The sequence below is a fragment of the Diceros bicornis genome, chromosome 6 (assembly GCF_020826845.1).
Source record: "Diceros bicornis minor isolate mBicDic1 chromosome 6, mDicBic1.mat.cur, whole genome shotgun sequence".
Taxonomy (NCBI): domain Eukaryota; kingdom Metazoa; phylum Chordata; class Mammalia; order Perissodactyla; family Rhinocerotidae; genus Diceros; species Diceros bicornis.
The window spans coordinates 49,038,718-49,059,333 of NC_080745.1; the positions used below are offsets into that span (position 1 = coordinate 49,038,718).

Sequence of the window (20,616 nt, forward strand, 5' to 3'; positions counted from 1 at the left end):
GCAGCACTACTTTAGATATGTTCATATTAGCCTCAAGGACATACACAATAGATTGAAAGGAAAAACTATGAAAATAAGCTGTTTGAATTTCCATGTATACAAACAGCTTTTTAACAATTATTTCATGAACGTGCAAGACAAATATCTCAAGTACTGAATGCATGAGAAAGTTATGAAACACATACAGGTGGAAAAACATCATCTTTCATAGATGAAACACATACCTTAGCATATGGGAATTTAATTTATTAAATTATTAATTTAAATTTAAATTAATCCATTTACATTTATTTTACTTCTGTGAAAAAGAAATGATGCAGAATGCTGAAACTATTAGCCTGAATATAAGATACACTGTCTCATTATATACATGCATTACTCAATACATTTATTCTAAGTACATATATGTTATCTTTAATGAGAATAATATCTCATAACCTTATTCTTTAGTTTTAACATAATTGTATATAGATTTTATAAATAAGTATAACTAGATATACTAATTTTGGCAGTGATTCCAAAAAGTATTTATAACACAGAAACTGGCTTTAAATCTAAGCACAATGAAAGTAAATGAGCATAATGTATTATAGTTTCACATAAAAATTGTTTTTCTAGATTCTGCTCTTTTATTAGGGCCTACTATACTGAATATTGATTATCTCCAACATTAGCACAAGGCAATCTATAATTTCTGACCTAATTATGTGAGAAGAAAAGGTCCTGTGAAAATTACATCCTACTCTCTACAAAATGCATCATGTCCAGGTTGAGGGTAATTTTCCTCACACAAAGTAGCAGATAAATTTTTAAGAATTTATCTCAAATATTCTTAGGCAAAATTTACTTTACCTTTTTAAAAATGTATTGCAGTTATCAAAAGAATGTAGTTAGGATGGATAATAAAATGAATCTGTGTAAGCATATTTGATATCTATTTTCTTATCTGTATTTTAATTCACATAGTACAATAAAAATAATGTATGTGTATGTACATAAAACACACCATATACATATATGTACATATCCACATATATATGTACATATCTACATATATGTATATGTACATGTGTGTATACACAGAGAGAGAGAGAGAGGTTCTCTCATCTATGAAATACAGAATTGATTTTCTTTGCTTTTGACAAAGAAAAATAACTAGTGAAAAAAAGCAAGCAATATCTTAATATACAGGTCAGGAATTCCCAGATATCAAGATTAATTATGTGCTAGAGTGTGATTCCTTTGGGTTTATCTTTGAAACTCCCACATTTCAATATTAGAAACACTGGAAAGAAAACTTTATCAAAGTTGGGAAGGGTATTAAAGAAAGACGTGACCCAGAAAATAGCACATACTACTGTGAAACATTCTGAGTTGTCTTCCCAGGCATTTAATATCCATTCACAGAGAGGAATCACTCCTTCGTACCTAGGTGAATATATGATATATTTTGTCTTCTGGGCCACTGTAAGTCAATTTTTTTTCCTGCCAAACATCCATCTCTTTCTCTTATAAATAATATCATAGCATAGGCTGGTGGATGAAGGTACTATACATATAACTCCCCAGTGGTTTTGTTTATTTGAGGAGATGAAGGAGGGTTCAAAAATCTAGTCCTGCCTCTGAAGGAATTAGTATTTAAACCCAGATGTGCCGAGTGGGGTGCACTAGTTAATGAAGTGAGCTGTTTACTCCACATTTCTTTCTCAGATATTGAAGTGAATATCCATAGGCTATGACAATTAAGGAAAGAAAAACAGTCCCATTATCCTATTAAGATATTATTCCTTTACACATGACAGTTGGATAGCTAGACATTTCTTTGAAGGCAGAACATAACTTAAAACAAAGTCTATTCTACTTAACTATTTTTCTCAGTTTTCCAAAACATTTGGGATTTGCAGTGGCTTGCTGTCTTGTTCAAACACAATATCATGCTGTGAGAGGCCAAGAACAAGAAAAAAAATGCAGTATGTGTCCCATGAAATTTGTTCAGGAAAGTTGTAGTGAAAGGGGCAGCTGTTTGCTTTTGGCTTGAGAGCACTTTTCTTGCATTTGCTGGGATCTCAAGGCAGTATAAGAAATGAGCCTGCATAAAAGTAGGTACTGCTTATTAATGGTTTAAGAGGCAATAATTAGCCACTTGCTTTCATCTTTATTGTTGCAAACATCCTGTAATGGTATAACATTCCCGTTTTAAAAAGGATTAAACTAAGCTTAAAAGAGATCAAATAACATGGGTAAGCCATACGTTTAGTAAATGGGAGAGCAGAGATTTGAAACTAGATCTGATACCAAACTAGGTGCTCCATTAGTCACTTCATTTAGTCTCCTAATACTACATTCTTGAGACAATAAAGTGTAAATGTCACCTAAAATGATAAGGGAATGCTAGAAAACGTAAAAAGAAAAATATGTGTTAAGATACCTGGAACCTTACATTCATTAAAAATACCCCTTACATTCATTAGAAATACCAAAGTAGCTAATTAACTCAGGGACATAAGTGATGTCTAAGTGACTAATATATGTTATCTATACCTGTACCTGGAAAAGTGCTGATAGAAAAGTGGATAAAAAGTGAGACTGAGCATGTGAAAGTGCTTTTGCCTAAAATGAACTGGATGTGTCACAGAAATAAAAATTTAGTCTTAAGCTGTAGTAAAGAAGTAATGTTCAGTAGTGAATGAAAAATTATAGTCTCTAATCTCTGAGAGGTTTAATACAAGACGAAATCAAAACAACAGAAAATATATCAATATCTCTATGTTCACCTGTTAATTAGTATAAACCTGGCTCCAAATGCGAAACTTTATTATTCCAATTTTTTTAAAAAACCCTGTGTACTTTTTGCTGGAAGAAGAATATTGTACAAGACATCTGTCAAAACAGGTTTATCAAATGATATATTAAATGCAACAGATTGCATTTGATCTTCATTTCTATCAGTGTCAAAAAATAATGACAGAAGTAGGTTGATTTTATAAGTACGCCAACTGTTTTATAAAGAGTAATGCCTATTGTATCTACTATATCAAATCTTATGCTTTAGGCACTGAAAAAGCTTCATCAAGCATCTTATCAGTCTCATTGATAAATGATAAACTATTTTTCTCTTAAATTTTCTGAACTATATCTAAATATGCAGGTATTTCCTACCATATAAACTAAGTTGTGTAATATTTTTTTGGTGTGCAGATGATATCCTAAACATCTATATATGATACATACTTTACAGAACATTTGGCCAATTATTAAATTATTAAAATTAATATTTCTCTGACTAGTTCATGTTCACTTTTATCTAAATGTAATTGAAAACTGATTTCTAAAGGTTTTAGGTGACACTTATTTTGACCCACTGAGGCAAATAACTAGTAAATTTGGAAAGCAGTGGGTAAGGTTATTCCTTTTACAACTAACTAGCCAATTTGGTCAAAATCTGTAATCTCTCTCTCTTTTTTTTTTTTTTGTGGGGAAGACTAGCCTTGAGCTAATATCTGGTGCCAATCCTCCTCTTTTTGCTGAGGAAGCTTGGCCCTGGGCTAACATCTCTGCCCATCTTCCTCTACTTTATATGGGATGCCCCCACAGCATGGCTTGACAAGTGGCGCATCGGTGCGTGCCTGGGATCTGAACCTGCGAAACCAGGGCCACCAAAGCGGAGTGTGGGCACTTAACCACTACGCCACCGGGCTGGCCCCTGTAATCTCTCTAGGTGGACAGGATTGGTGTGCCCCTGTTGCCTTCCATGCTCATTTTGTATCCATTTGCATCCAGCAGGAGAGATTTCCAGAACAATAAAATTATTTTTGTAGATAATTCTTTGATGACAAATTTACTATTGGTAAGCAACAAAGTGTTGTTAATTATAAAAGATATGTTTAAACTTAAGCTATAACCAAGAAAAGCACATGAATGGATAATGGAATTACGACCATGCTCATTAAGCAACCCACCATCATGGTGTGGCCATTAATGTTGGAAGCAACAGTTGTTCCTCCAACTCTTTGTTCTATTAGTGATATTAGAACAATATCCACACCATAATAATCTCTTGATAAGAGAAAGTCTATATGCAGCAATCTGTATTGAATAATAATTTTTCTCATAAGATTTTTTGTTCTTTTTTAAATTGTTGGTTATGATAAAATGTTCATCATATATCCCATGTGACTCTTTCTAAGATATTGGCCAGCTTAAAAGTCCTTCAGGAAGCAAATGGTTGGATGTATTATGGTGCATCAACAGAGGGGAAATAGAGATATTGAAATAATGAGAAATTAGAACTTTGTAATATAAGAGAAGAGTATATAGCAAAGGCTATGGAGTCTTTTAAGAAAGTGGAAACATCAGCATTAAAGGACTTTAACTTTGTTAGAAACAGATACCGTAAAGCTTTGGAAATTGTCTCATGGTAACTAATATAACTGGGGAAAAGGCTGTTTTAGATTAGCTGTGCAAAATGGGAAAATGTTTATAGGCTACTTAAGCGCATTAACAAAAATCGTTCTTTAACTCCAGTAGAGATGCAGTAAGTGTCTTTTAAAAGAGAAAGTATATTTAAAGTGAATATGATATTGTTATTTTCAATGTCTTTAACAAAATACATTTGTCACTCATAAACTGTTATTGTGAAATTTGGTGTCAGAGAAAGAAACTGATAATCAAAATGGAAATATATTAAAGAATAGTAATTAAGAAAGATGATAACTTTTACAACTTAATGTTTTTTCCACATTCATTTGCTACAGCAACTTTCTTTTTTCTTTCTGAAAAAAAGTATACGGAAGTAATAGAATCTGTGAGAAGAGTTTAATTCTAGAAGGAGAAAAATATCTGTAACCTGAACACTATCAAAAAGTGTACACTATAGGCTTTCCCTTCTCAGAAAAGTCACCACCGCGTAGTTCAGTCTACAATTTTAGGACTTATGCTTGACTGTTTTCTCCTCCTTATACACCAAACCATCAGCAAACTCAGCTGGTTTTATCTTAAAATTATATCCCAAATCCAGTCAATTTTCAGCTACTCCAAAGCTACCACCCCAGACCTCGCCATCACCACTGTTGCCTGGACTATTGCCATAGCATTCTGACAGATCTTCCTGCTTCCGCTCTTGCCCACATGCGGAATATGTTCCACATCTCTCCGAGTATCCTTATAAAACGTAAATCATATTATGTGACTCCTCAGCTCTCAAATCGTAATGGCCTTCAATCTGGAGTTGCCATTTTTTCCTTGGAAAGGGCCAGAAAGTAAATATTTTAGGCTTTGTGGTCCACATACAGTCTGTGCTACGTGTTCTTTTTCTTTGTTTCTGATGTTTTATTAACATCAAATGATGTTTTACATTTAAAAATGTAAAAAAAAACCTTATTAGGGGGCCAGCCCGGTGGCGCAGCAGTTAAGCTCGCATGCTCCCCTTCAGCAGCCCGGGGTTTCCAGGTTTGGATCCCAGGCATGCCCTGACACACTGCTTGTCAAGTCATGCTGTGGTGGCGTCCCATATAAAGTAGAGGAAGATGGGCAGGGATGTTAGCCCAGGGCCAATCTTCCTCAGCAAAAAAGAGGAAGATTGGCATTGGATGTTAGCTCAGGGCTCATCTTCCTCATAAAAAAAAAAAAAATTTATTGGCTCACAAGCTGTGCAAAGCAGTCCATGGGCTGGCTTTGGTCCAAGGGCTGTGGTTTGCATACCCCAAAATCCAATTCTGGACAATGATCCCATCCAAGCTGGCAACTGCTCTGACATCATCACCTGGTTCCCCATCATTCTCTGCCCTCAAGCTACATCACCTTCTCACTCTTCCTTCATCAAACAAAACTTATACTTCAGTAAGGCTTTTGCACTTGATGTTCCCATGACTGTAGCATTCTAATTCCAGATATTTACATGACTGACACTTCACTTCTTTCAAGTTTATGTTCAAATATAACTCCTAAGAATGGCCTACCCTATATACTCTATCTGAAACAGCACCCCTAGTTGTTATCTATTAACTTGCTCTGATCTATTTTTCTTCAAAGCACTTAATTACATACTATATGCTTATTAATTTATCTCCTCTTTGTCTCACCTCACTAGATGATAAGTCCTCTGTGTGTAGACCTTGACTATCATGTTTATAAAACTTGTTAAAAAAGAGAATATGGCATAACAGGTTCTCAATAAATATTTATCAAATATAGGAAGAAATTTATTCATCTATTAATTAACTTAACACTGAAAGTGATTATAATTTATTAATTATAACTTTAATGCTGAGATGACTTTAATGACTCTATACCAAAATGTAGGCTTGCTAAATTTAAATATCACAAACTAAGTTCTGAAGCATAAAAGAATTCCTGATGACTCTAATTTTATGGCAAAGTGTTATGATATCAGCAACTTAATTGCAAATTATTCAGAAAAAAAGGAATATATATGTATATAAAAACTTGACAGAAGAGAGAATATGTGGCAAAATATTCAAAATTGGTAATTTTTGGTGAAAATATATGGGTATGGATGGTATGAATCTTTTCTGTGGTCTTAAAATTTTTCAAAATAAAATTTCGGGGAAACCAGTGCTGGCTTCTGAGGAAACAGTAAATTTTCGGTGGTGTTATATCAGCTGCCTATTCTACCAACTGATTGACTAAGTTAAAGTGAACACATAAGATGTTGTCCATACCAGGACACTTCTGAGAGTGAAAGGTAGTAGAAAAGTTATTATTTATTTGTATTTCTCAATCATATTTGATTTTATCATAGTGTTAGATTTATGAAATATACTTTTAGAATTTTTGAATAATAACACTAAAAAATGAACATGTCCATATACTTAAAGTTAAAAAAAAAAGAAAGAAGCTTTCTTTATATTGTTTATCTAAATATAAAAACATAACAGAGGAATTATTCTTGGTGCATTTTCATGTACTTTAATCTACCCCTTTGTTTTATATCTCTCTAAAATCATGTTTATGGTATTTTTCTAAAGAACATATTTTTTCAACATTGTCTCATAATTTTTAATTTATTTACTAAAATAGCCTTCAATCTCATCTTGTATTTCATGAATAACAAATATGAAATTATTGATATTCTTGGTCATTCTTCTCTGTAGACTATTAATTTGTAATTGAGAAAATCCTTTCTCTACAAATTCTAAAGTAAGCCCTAAACAAATTCCACTAAATCAAGGCTAATCTTAATACTATACTTTTATATTGAAATGTGTCAATATTTCAATTCAAATAATTTCACAGGTGGTCTTCCTTCATGTAGAGGACTTCTATATGAAAGTATTTTTATGTAACAAAATTCAATATATGTTACCTCTGATTTGTCTTTTAAATGTTTTGCCAAACTGAGAAGCTGGAAACATTAGAAAACTTGTTAAGTTTTTTTCAGGTACAGTAGATATTTTATCCAACTAAAAATGGGAGCTCTGAAGGTCGTTGGTTCAAGATGATGGTGTAGGAAGATCCTAAACTCACCTCCTCCCATGGACACAACAAATCTACAACTACATATAGAATAATTTCCTCTGAAAAAGACATGAAAACTGGATGAACAGAGTCTCCACAACAAAAGATTGAAGGGCAGCATCAAGATGGGTAGGACAGGCAGAGACACAGTTTGGCCAAGAAAATCCCAGCCCAGGCTTGGGGAGCCTGATCAGGAGGGTTCTCAAAATTTACAGAACTTTTCCCTGAGAAATGAGGAGTTTGTGCTCCACATCAGGCACCCCAAACCTCATATACTGCAAAGGAGAAATGAGCTCCCAAACTGCCTGTCTTTGAAAACCAATGGGGATTACATGCAGGAAAAACACAGAACTGTAGGGAACAGAGAACCTGCTCTTAAAGGGCTCAGGCACAGACTCACTTGTCCCAGCACCCAGCACAAAAACACTAGTTTGAAAAGCCCCCAGGAGGAGACACAATTAGTAAACTTAAAGCATCTGCTGGAAAGGGAGGAAACTGTTGAGACTCTCATCTCAGATGGAGACACTAGTGAGTGCCATTTTTGCAATCTCATTTTACCTTGCTAGTGCCCGCACTGATGGGCACCATTTTGGAATTCTCCCTCTAACAAATCTACTAGATCTACTAGAATACTCCCTCTACCAGAGCCAGTGGGAGTGCCCTGCTGAGAGCCCTGCCCACACCTGCACTGTAGCTGTGACCCCACCACAGCAGGCAGGCATGCAAAGCCCACACGGGGGGTGCCCCTTGAGCACCTAGCTCTGGTGGCCAGGAGGATTGCATTTCTGGGCCTCATGGGACATCTGCTACACAAGACCACTCCTTTAAGACAGGAAGATGTAGTTGATTTACCTAATACGTAGAAAAAAACACAAAAAGTCAGGCAAAATGGGGAGATAAAGGAATATCTTCCAAACAAAAGAACAAGACAAAACCTCAGAGAAAGAACTTAATAAAATGGAGATAAGCAATCTACCTGATAAAGAGTTCAAAGTAATGGTCATAAAGATGCTCAATAAACTCAGGAGAAGAATGGACAAACACAGCGAGATCTTTAACAAAGAGAGAGAAAATATAAGAAAGTTCAAAACAGAAGTTACAGAGCTGAAGAACACAATAACAGAACTGAAAAATACACTAGAGGGGTTCAACAGCAGACTGGATAAAGCAGATTGAAACAGCGAGCTAGAAGACAAAGCAATGGAACTCACCCAGACAGAGCAGCAAAAGGAAAAATAATTTTAAAAAGTAAAGATATCTTAAGGGATAACGTCAAGCAGAATAACATTCTCATTATAGGGGTCCCAGAAAGAGAAGAGAGAGAGAAAGGGCCAGGAAACTTATTTGAAGAAATAATGGCTGGAAACTTCCCTAATCTGGTGAAGGAAACAGACATTCAGGTCCAGGAAGCCCAGAGGGTTCTAAATAAAATGAACTCAAAGAGATTCACACCAAGATACATTACAATTAAAATGGTAAAAGTTAAAGATAAAGAGAGAATCTTAAAAGCAACAAGAGAAAAGCAACTTGTTATGTACAAGGGAAACTCCAAAAGGCTGTCAGCAGATTTTCCAGCAGAAACTTTGCAGGCCAGAAGAGAGTGGCATGACATATTCAAAGTGCTGAAAGGAAAAAACTTCCAACCAAGAATTCTCTACCTGGCAAGGTTGTAATTCAAAATTGAAGGAAAGATTAAGAGTTTTCCAGATAAGGGAAAGCTAAAGGAGTTCATCACCACCAAATTGACCTTACAAGATATGTTAAAGGACTTCTTTAAGCTGAAAAGAAATACTACTAATTAATAACAAGAAAACATAAGAAAGTAAAAATCTCATTGGGAAAGGTAAATATATAGTAAAGGTAGTGTATCAATCACTTATAAAGCAAGTATGAAGGTTAAAAGACAAAAGTAGTAAAATTAACTAAACTACAATAATTAGTTAAAGAATGCATAAAATAAAAAGATGTAAAGTGTGCCATCAGAAATATAACACATGGGGGAGAGTAAAAAATGTAAAATTTTGGAATATGTTCAAATTTAAGTTGCTATCAACATAAAACAGACCAATATATACACAAGATGTTATATGTGAACCTCATGGTAACTACAAAGGAAAAATTTATAGTAAGTATACAAAAGAAAATGAAAAAGGAATCTAAACATAACACTAAAAATGCCATCAAACCATGAAGGAAGAGAAAAGAGAAAAAGAAAGGAATAAAGAAGAACTACAAAAACAGCCAGAAAACAATTAACAAATGGCAATAAGTACATACCTATGAATAATTACTTTAAATGTAAATGGACTAAATTCTCTGATCAAAAGACATAGTGTGGCTGAATGGATTAAAAAGCAAGACCCTATGCTGCCTACAAGAGACTCACTTCAGACGTAAGGACACGCACAGACGGAAAGTGAAGAGATGGAGAGGGATATTCTACGCAAATGGAAATCAAAAGAAAGCTGGTGTAGCTATACTCATATCAGACAAAATAGGCTTTAAAACAAAGACTGTCATAGAAAACAAAGGGTATTACATAATGATAATGATAAAAAGTGGTCAACCTAGCAAGAAGATAAAACATTTATAAATATATATGTACCCAACATAATTGCATCAAAATATATAAAGCAAATATTAACAAACCTAAAGAGAGAAGTTGATAGCAATACATTAACAGTAGGGGACTTTAACACCCCACTTACATCACTGGATAGATCATCTAGACAGAAAATCAATAAGGAAACATGGGCCTTAAGCAACACATTAGAACAGATGGACCTAATAGAAATATATAGAACACTCCATCTAAAAGCAGCAGAATACACCTTCTTCTCAAGTGCACATGGAAAATTCTCCAGGATAGATTACATGTTAGGCCACAAAACAAGTCTCAATAAATTCAAGACTGAAATCATATCAAGCATCTTCTCTGACCACAATGGTATGAAACTAGAAATCAATTACAAGAAGAAAACAAAAAAACACAAAAATATGGAGATTAAACAACATGTTACTGAACAACTAATGGGTCATTGAAGAAATAAACACATGCCTAGAGACAAATGAAAACAGAAATATGACATACCAAAATCTATAGGATGCAGAAAAAGCAGTTCTAAAAGGGAAGTTCATAGCAATACAGGCCTACCTCAAGAAACAAGAAAAATCTCAAATAAACAATCGAACTTTACACCTAAAGGACTAGAAAAAGAAGAACAAAGTCCAAAGTTATTAGAAGGAAGGAAATAATAAAGATCAGAGTAGAAATAAATGAACTAGAGATAAAAAGACAATAGAGAAGATCAATTGAACTAAGAGCTGGTTCTTTGAAAAGATAAAGAAAATTGACAAACTTTTAACTAGACTAACCAAGAAAAAGAGTGAGGTTTCAAATAAATAAAATCAGAAATGAAAGAGGAGAAGTTACAAGTGATACCACAGAAATACAAAAAATCCTAAGAGACTACTATGAACAATTATATTCCAACAAACTGAACAACCTAGAAGAAATCAATAAATTCCTAGAAATATACAATCTTCCAGGACCAAATCATGAAGAAATAAAAATCTGAACAGACTGATTACTAGCAAGGAGATTGAAACAGTAATCAAAAACCTCCCAACAAACAAAAGTTCCAAACCAGATTGCTTCTCTGGTGAATTCTACCAAACATTCAAAGAAGATTTAATATCTGTCCTTCTGAAACTCTTCCAAAAAATTAAAGAGGAAGGTACTCTTCCAAACTAATTTTACAAGGCCAGCATTACCCTGATATCAAAACCAGACAAGGACACCACAAAAAAAGAAAATTAAGGCCAATATCCTCAATGAACATAGATGCAAAAATCCTCAACAAAATATTAGCAAAGTGAGTTCAACAATACATTAAGAGGATTATACACGATGGTCAAGTGGGATTTATTCTATCAATGCCAGAATGGTTCAATATCCACAAATCAATTAATGTGATACACCACATTAACAAAATGAAGGATAAAAATCATATGGTCATCTCAATGGATGCAGAGAAAGCATGTGACAAAATTCAACATCCATTTACGACAAAAAACTCTCAACGAAGTGGGTATAGAGGGAACTTACCTCAATATAATATAGGCCATATATGACAAACCTACAGCTAACACCATACTCAATGGGGAAAGCTGAAAGCTTTTCCTCTAAGATCAGGAACAAGACAAGGATGCCCACTCTCGCTACTTTTATTCAACATAGTACTGGAAATCCTAGACACAGGCAAGAAAAAGAAATAAAAAGCATCCAAATCAAAAAGGATGAAGTAAAACTGTCACTATCTGCAGATGACATGATATCGTAAATAGAAAACCCTAAAGAGTCCACCAGAAAACTGTTAAAACTAATAAGTGAATTCAGTAAATTTGCAGGATAGTCCAAAATCAATGATGTAGACAGCTGTGGCATTTCTATACACTAATAATAAACTATCATAAAGAGAAATTGAGAAAACAATCCCATTTACAGTTTCATCAAAAAGAATAAAATGCCTAGGAATAATTTAACCTAGGAGGTGAAAGGCTTGTACAGTGAAAATTATAAGACACTGATGAAAGAAATTGAACAAGACATAAATAAATGGAAAGATAGTCTGTGCTCATGGAATGAAAGAATTAATATTGTTAAAATGTCCATACTATCTGAAGCAATCTACAGATCCAAAGCAACCCCTATCAAAATTCCAATGGCGTTTCTCACAGAACTAAAACAAATAATTCTAAAATGTGTATGGAACCACAAAAGATCCCAAATAGCCAAAGCAATCTTGATAAAGAAGGACAATGCTGAAAGTATCACACTCCCTGATTTCAAACTATACTACAAAGTTATAGGAATCAAAACAGTATGGTATTGGCATAAAAACAGATAAACAGATCAATGTAACAAAATCAAGAGCCCAGAAATAAAACCACGAATATATGGAGAATTAGTTTACAACAAAGGAGCCAAGAACATGCAATGGAGAAAGGACAGTCTCTTCAATAAATGGTGCTGGTGAAACGGGCCAGCCACATGCAAAAGAATGAAATTAGACTGCTGTCTTACACCATACACAAAAATTAACTCAAAATGGAGTAAAGACTTGAATGTAAGACCTGAAACTATAAAATTCCTAGAAGAAAACATACGCAGTAAGCTCATTGACACCTGTATTAGCAAAGTTTTTGAAGATCTGACTCCAAAAGTCAAGGGAAACAAAAACAAAATAAGCAAATGGGACTACCTCAAACTAAAAAGCTTCTGCACAGTGAAGGAAACCGTCATCAAAACGAAAAGGCAACCTACCGAATGGGAGAAGATATTTGCAAATATTATATCCAACAAGGGGTGAATATCCAAAATATATAAAGAACTCACACAACTCAACAGCAACAAAAAAACCCAACCAGATTAAAAAATAGGCAGAGGATCTGAATAGACATTTTTCCAAAGAAGACATACAGTTGGCCAATAGGCACATGAAAAGATGCTCAATGTCATTAATTATTAGAGAAATGCAAATCAAACCACAATGAGATATCATCTCACACTGTTAGAATGACTATTATAACAAAGGTAAGAAATAACAAGTATTGGAGACGATGTGGAGAAAAGGGAACTCTTGTGCACTGTTGGTTGGAATGTAAATTGGTGCAGCCACTATAGAAGAGAATATGCAGATTCCTCAAAAAATTAAGACTAGAACTACCATATGATCCAACTATTCCACTTTTGGGTGTTTATCCAAAGAATTTGAAAACACTAATTCGAAAAGATATATGCACCCTTATCTTCAGTGCAGCATTATTTACAATAGCCAAGATATGGAGACAGCCTAAGTGTCCATCAATGGATGAATGGATAAAGATGTGGTATACATACACAATGTAATACTATTCGGCCATAAAAAAGAATGAAATCTTGCCATTTGTGACATGAATGGACCTTGATGGAATGCTAAGTGACATAAGTTAGACAAAGAAAGACAAATACTGTATGATTTCACTCATATGTGGAATCTAAAACAAAACAAAACAAAGACAAACTCATAAACACAGAGAACAGATTGGTTGTTACCAGAGAGGAAGGGGGCTGGGGAGTGGGCAAAATGGGTGAAGGGGGTCAATCGTATGATTATGGATAGTAACTAGACTTTTGATGGTGATCACCTTGTAGTATATACAGATGTCAAACTATAATATTGTACACCTGAAACTTATGTTATATACCAATTTTACCTCAATAAAAAGCAAGGAAAAAAATGAGAGCTCCATCAAAAGATTCTTTCCATAAGATATTCTAAAGAGCATTTATAGAATTTCAAAATAAAATCTTACTCACTGTTTAACCTTTCATTATTTTTTTAACTTGTTCAATCCACCCATACTTTTGTAGGGCCACATTTATATATCTTTTCCTCTTTGCAATCTTTATTTTTAATTACTGTAATTCACTAGAAGCTCCAAAAGGTTATTTGGTGGTGTACTCATTGAATGATTTTAATAAAGATTCCAAGGTTTTTTTTTTTAAACAAAATGCAATCAAATTTTAGAGAACTAATTTATAGAAAGATACATTATTTTAGGATACCTAAGTTATTTGATAAAGTAGTTCATCAAAGGCTCAAATATTTCTAGCATCTGACTAATGAAGAGCTGCAAAAAGACAATATGCATACTGCATAGACATTTGTCTCAAAAATCTATAGTTCAATATCTCTGTGTTTATATACAAATATTTTAGGTTTAAACAACAGCTTCTATCAAATTCTAAGTGCTTTTCTATTTTATGGATTCTTAAATTAGTTAAACATTGTTTTTACCATGATCCTATTTGTCAAAAACAAATATTATATTATCACCATGAATATATATATTATCACCATGATAATATCACCACCTTCATATTATCACCATGATAGCAAATTATTTTACCTTACATATTGTATTATTTCACTGGATTTCTATTTAAATTAATAACTATTAGATTTTTTTCAAATTCAACTGAAGGAACTTCTAAAATGTTTACTTTGAGTTATGAATTGTATGAAAAGAACTAGTTTATTATTGAAATTAATTTGACTCATTTTCTATTTGACAAATCTGATAAAAGTGGCATTATTTGACAATTTTGAAATTCTTTTCTACTAATGGAACCAATATCCATTAGTATGGATATTGGCTTAAAGTTTTGTGTGCATGTGCAAGAAATCTTGGAATCAAAATGATCAAATTGAATTTTGAAGAAGTCATTTGATCTGAACACAATATCATGCTTCATGAATGATATGTAAATACACCTTATGCAGCTGCACGTGTTAAATCTTTGTTTTAGGACACAGTCTCGTTAATATAGCTATTCACTTCTGTAATTGATGCTATTGCTTCTTCAGCAATTCTATCTTTTTCTTCTGCTTTCCATGTGGCCAGCGATAAATACAGTAAACGCCAACAAACACTGTGTGCAAGTAACATCAACCTTCTTGAGAAAGGGAAATTCAGTTCTTACTTTTTCATTATATGTGCACTTTTTGGGGGTTGGGCTGTTCATTGCTGCAGAAAGGGTTTATGGCTAAAAATTAAATAAGCACTAAAATACTTAATCAATAAATGAATACTAAATCAAATAAATGAATTGTAGATTTATACCAAACAATAAACGACAAGTCCTTTGTAGTAAGAAGCCTCAGACTACTCTCCATGTGCTCTATGGCAGGATTGTTGAGCCTACATTTCCTATACTTATTCACATCCACCAAAACTATAATTCTCTCATTTTTCCACTGACCCCACCAACTACCAACCATGCCTTATGGTTTCACGTATCTCATAGACCATGGCAGAACCCATGCCCTAACTGGCTGGTCGACCAAGTAGGGGGCCTTGGATAACAGCTATTCAGACTTCTCCCGTTACTTCCCTTTTACCAGTGGAAGGCCAGGTGTGCTCTCTGTGAAATGTTGTCTGGAGCTACCTTGTCCTGGCAAGGATCAGCAAAAGACAGATGTGCCTTACAGCTTACGTAAGCATATGTTAAAGTGAGAACATTGTTCTATATCCGTTAGTGTTTTCATGCCAGAAGTACAAAGTGGTGAGCTACCGAAATAATCCTAACTTGTTTTTATATAATTTGGTTTTTTTTAGTAACATTTTGTTACCAAATGAAAAATCTAGGACAAAGGCTAAACAAAAGCGATACAAGGAAAACAGGTGCAAACCAGGACTGTCCAGGACAAACAGAACGTGCGGTCTTCCCGGATACAATGATAATATACTTCACTAGACGTCAATAATGTCTTAACCATTCATTTGATACTATGGATCACAGTTTCCCAATTAGAAAAGAAAAATACAAATTTATGTTTTGCTATTGTTATCTTTTTTTTTCCCTGAAAGACAGCAGTGTAAAGATCTGGTTTTAGTTTTAGTGTTTGAGTTTAATTCCTTTTCTTTACTTAATTTACAGATATTCATAGAACTTTGTTTTAAAGGCCACATTGCATACACATTTCAGGGATATTTCTGTGACTTGTCTCAGATTTCTTCAATGGTAACTTATAATGCATATCAAAGTTGGTAAATATCTACTATAATATTTTATCACTGCATGACCTTAATGGTAGTGTTATCACTGGTCCTCAAAACATCTGACAATATTCTAAGATGGACATTCATAATAACACATGGTGTAATGCAAATATACTATAATAAAAATGGGAAGAACAGAATTCTAATTCTATAACTTAAAACATTTTGACATTAGATAAGTGACTTTTGTAAAAACATTATAATGATACAATGCACAATACAATAACAATGACAATATTACATGTAAATAATAATGAAAATAAATACTACTTCTATCTCTCATAATGTATTTGGACATCAGATGAGAAAATGGATGTGTGGAACCACGAGGAAGGGGCCCATAAATAGAGTAACCAAGGGAAGCACTGTGCATTTCTATCTGGGCTTTGCAGTTTCTGCTCACCTGGGCTGGATACACACCATTGCATCACTTTGCTTTTTGTTTTTTTTTTTTTGAGTGGAGAAGAACTTGATACTTGTAAACATTACAAATTGTTGCTGTAAGTTGTACAGGATCCCATGTCATTAGGGATGGGAGAAGAGATCTGGGTCAGCAGATGGCAGCGGCCAGAACACACAGTGAAGGCACCCCGGGGACTGCCAGGTGCTATGGGAAATGGTTCATGCACAGGGTCTCATTTCAGCCTCAGGGAAGCCCTGAGAGTTAGGAATCTTATGTCATCTTACACATGGGGAAATAGACCTAGAGAAGTCAGCACAGTGAAGAGCTCATACAGGGGCCAAGTAGCAGAGCCAGGATTCAAATCCAAGCCACGCTATGTGCACTAATCCCCCAGGACCCAGCTCTATTCCTGCTCACAGGGGCCTGTAAGGAGGAGGCTCACACTCACTGCCCTAGGTTGAGTACTAGAACCACCTGGAGAGCCTGGTAACAGGCCCCACCCTCTGCCCAGGAAGGAGGCAGCCAAGCAGAGCGAGTCACCTCACCCTAAGCACAGGGGAGGACAATGGGCAGACAGCAGGAAGAGCAGGTGGCAGGAGCTGAGAAGCCAGGTCGTGGGGCATCCCAGCTACAAGCCTGAGCTTCGTGCTCCCACGCCCAGGTGTGGCCTTCAGACATGCACCAGCCAATCATCTGACATCACCAGATGGTGGGTTTTGATGGTGACATGGGAGAGCACCTGTCCGCCCCCAGAGCAGCCTAACAGAGGCACTGTTCCTGATCCTGTCCCATGGCACGGTGGGCTGCTCCTGGCAGACCTTCCAAAGGGTGACGGGAGGGGAAAGCCTGCTCTGCATACCCCAGCTCTCTGCTCCCTCTTCACCAGGAGCCTCCCACATCCCAGGGCTGGCCAGAACTTGTCACAGCACTGCCCTGTCACCTTGACCATCTCTCTCACTAGTCCAAGAGCTTCGTGGGGGCTGAGGGCACATCTTGCTCCCCTTTGCAGTCCTAGTGTTAGGGCCCAACGCAGCTCCCCTAACCAGTGCACAACCCAAAATTTCTATGCTATGACCCAGAATCAGAGGAACCAGTAAGTGGCAATGTTCCAGAACAGGTGTTCTGGTTGTCTTCACTGGCACCACATCTACCTGCCACAGGTGGACCTGGATTCTGCCAACAGCCCTGATCAGACAGAGGAACAGTAGGGTGTGTGAGATGGGTCACTCACAAGCTGGGACAAGGAAGAGACAAGGCTGGTTTTCATTGGCTCTGAAGCCACACCTGAAGATCTATCTGGAAGGAGCATGAAGAAATGGCAGCCCTTGCAGAACACCTCCTGGCCTCCTGAAAGGTCTGCTCTGAAAAGGTCACACTTTTAGGCAAGTTAAGATGCATTTTCTTTTAAAGGGATTAATCAGTCCTCCTTTGTTGGGCTCCTTCTGGAGCTGCGGGAAACCTGGGGAAAATGCCCAAGTTTGGGGGTGGGGAATGCTCCAGAACTCATCAGCCTCCCCCACTTCAATTTTAGCTGAGGAGGGCCAAGAGGCCAAGGAGAAGGGACAGGCCCCAAATCTCAGCTAGTAAAGGGCAGAGCCGGGTACTGCTCACCCATCTTGCCTCAGCTGGCCACTTTTCAGAGCAGCGGGTGGACTCTAGATTCTACCAGTGGTTACACTGGTCTCCAACCCTGGTTAGGGGGATCAGACCTATTGCTACCTTTTCGTACTCACAGGGAAAACTGCTGGAGAGTCAGGATGGACCCACTCCCCAGACCGTTTCCACCATCCTAGAAGCCCGCCCTTGGCACATGGAATCAGGGCCAGGGATAAACACACCACAAGTACACTCAGTTTTACAAATCTGATGACGGCCCAGTGGGGTATACATTTTGGGAAGATGCCCCAAACTTGGCTCTGAAGGTTCTTCCCAGGGAAGGCCAGCCCTCAGTGGCCTACTCCTTCTGGGATGCAAGTCCCAGGCTGAAGAGGTCCTGACCCTCCAACCTTGGGTTGTGGAGTCATTACCTTGGTGCCGGCCAGGTTACGGGAACAGCCGAGCTGAGACAGGACAGGTCCTTGCAGCCTAGGCTGGGGCCTAGCCTGCTTCTGGGGCTCACTCCCAGCTGTGCCAGGCTTTACTTGTCAGCTGGCTGTGCTGGGTCTTGCTGGTACCGACGGCACTCAGGCGAATGTTTCTCTTGACCTTTTCGCGACTGCGCGTGTAGCGATGCCATGAGAGGCAGCAGGGGGGTCTCGGGACTTCCTGGGTAAGGCTCTGGCGGGCTTCTCCGTGGATGACGCCGCCTCCTTGGACCAGCGCCCCGCCCAGTGCTCAGGCGGGGGCAGTCGGAGCAGCCGGACGCAGGAGAGGGCCAGGCGGCTGACGGTGCTCACCGTGACTGTGTGGTTGGGGTGGTCGTCAGCAGCCAGTCCAGTTGGTCTGCCTCCTGCAGCGCCGCCTCTCTCTCCGCCAGCATCTTCAAGGATTCCTGTGTGACTCTCCTCCTGGATCTTCTGCTTCTCCTGCTTGAGCCGCCGCTGGACCTCCTCCATGGCTGCCTTCTTCCGCTCCGCCTTCCACCTGCGGAAGCCTGTCAGCTACTCCCCCTTCTTTTCCTTGTGGAAGCTGAGAAGAAGCCACGTGGCCGGTAGTGGCCACCTCGATAGTTCGTCCCGTTGCGGCCCATCACGGTGAGGCTTCTGGCGCTGCTCCCGCTGCCTAAGACACTTCTGGGTGCAGCGTCTCTCGACCTCCCTGGCGCTCTTCCCAGCGATGCTCCACCTCACATTGCTCTTAGTCATAAAAAATTAAAATTTTTTTATAAATTTTAAAAAGTTTATACTTTTTTTTTCTCAATTTTTATTTCTCTAAGTGAGTGTTTTCCCCTGCCAGAATATAAGTACTGAACAATAGTTACACAATCATGTTCCATTAGCAACCCAGCAACAAAAAGTTCCCCACAGGCTAACATAAACCTGGAACAGAATAATTGCCATTTGAGTGTTTACCGAAAACAATTCAAAAACTTTTTAAAATGTACCTGGAAAGGGTAGAGAGGGACGTCTCAATACTATAAGACAGAGTGAGAATAACTTGTATAATTTGCCCATTCATTTACCATGTAACTAGTCTTATTTATCCACTGGATTTTTTTGTATCTTCAGAGAATTAACCCTGGGACTGAAATGTGAATTGTAAATTATTTTTGCAACGTGGCATTTAATTTACTTTCATGATGTTTTTGCCATGAAGACAATTTTATAAATGTGCACCTAGATTTACACTCTATTATTTTGTGCTTTCTGTGTGGGTTTTTTTTGGTCATCTTAGAAAGACATCTTCACATCCAATATATCACAGATTAATCTTCTCTGAGTTATTGCTCTCTATTAATTTCTGTGGGTGCAGAACTCAGAAAAATGCCTGGTACACAGCAGGTACTGAATAAGTTACTGTTGGATGGAGAGCAAGTGAATGAGTGAGTGAATGAATGCAATTACCTCTTAACTATTCTCCCCTTTTGTAATGAATCTTTCTACTAATAGCTTAATTTTCCTGAAGTACATACTGATCAATTTCTTATTAGAAACAATCAACTTTAAAACCTTCCATCTCAAAGGTATAGAATCCAGGCCCTTTGGGCGTTGTAGGTTTTATGGTCTGTTCCCCAACCTTTCCACAACCTATATAATTGAAGTTAGACTATGTTATTTGAAAATTATCAAATAGGTCTCCTATTTTTCTGGCTTTAGTATTTATTGATTCTGATTTCCTCTCTCTTTACTTTGTACTTCTCTTGTGAATCTTGCCATCTGCCAAAGTCCTATTCAAGCTCTCTGTGTTCTTTGAAGCCATCTTATAACTTCTTCTTGACTGCTTCCCTCCCTGAATCTCTTTGGTGATCCCCAGTGTTCTGGTGACTTATCACATTCTGCCTTAAAGTATAGTTATTTGTGGACAAGAGCCTACTGATCTCCTAGACTGATAAACTCTCTGAGAACAGAGATTTGTCTCTACTATTCTTTGTGTCTTCCACACATCTTAGCTCAGTGAAGGATTTTGACTGGCAGTATTTAATTCAAATTGGTAGCACTTTTCACATCTAAATTCCAAACTAAAATGTACCT

General features: G+C 36.9%; 1 pseudogene; it reads right to left on the reverse strand.

Annotated features, from left to right (window-relative positions):
- Positions 1-18,669: 18,669 nt before the first annotated feature.
- Positions 18,670-19,175, reverse strand: LOC131407600 (nucleolar protein 12-like; annotated as a pseudogene).
- Between the last annotated feature and the right edge of the window lie 1,441 nt (positions 19,176-20,616).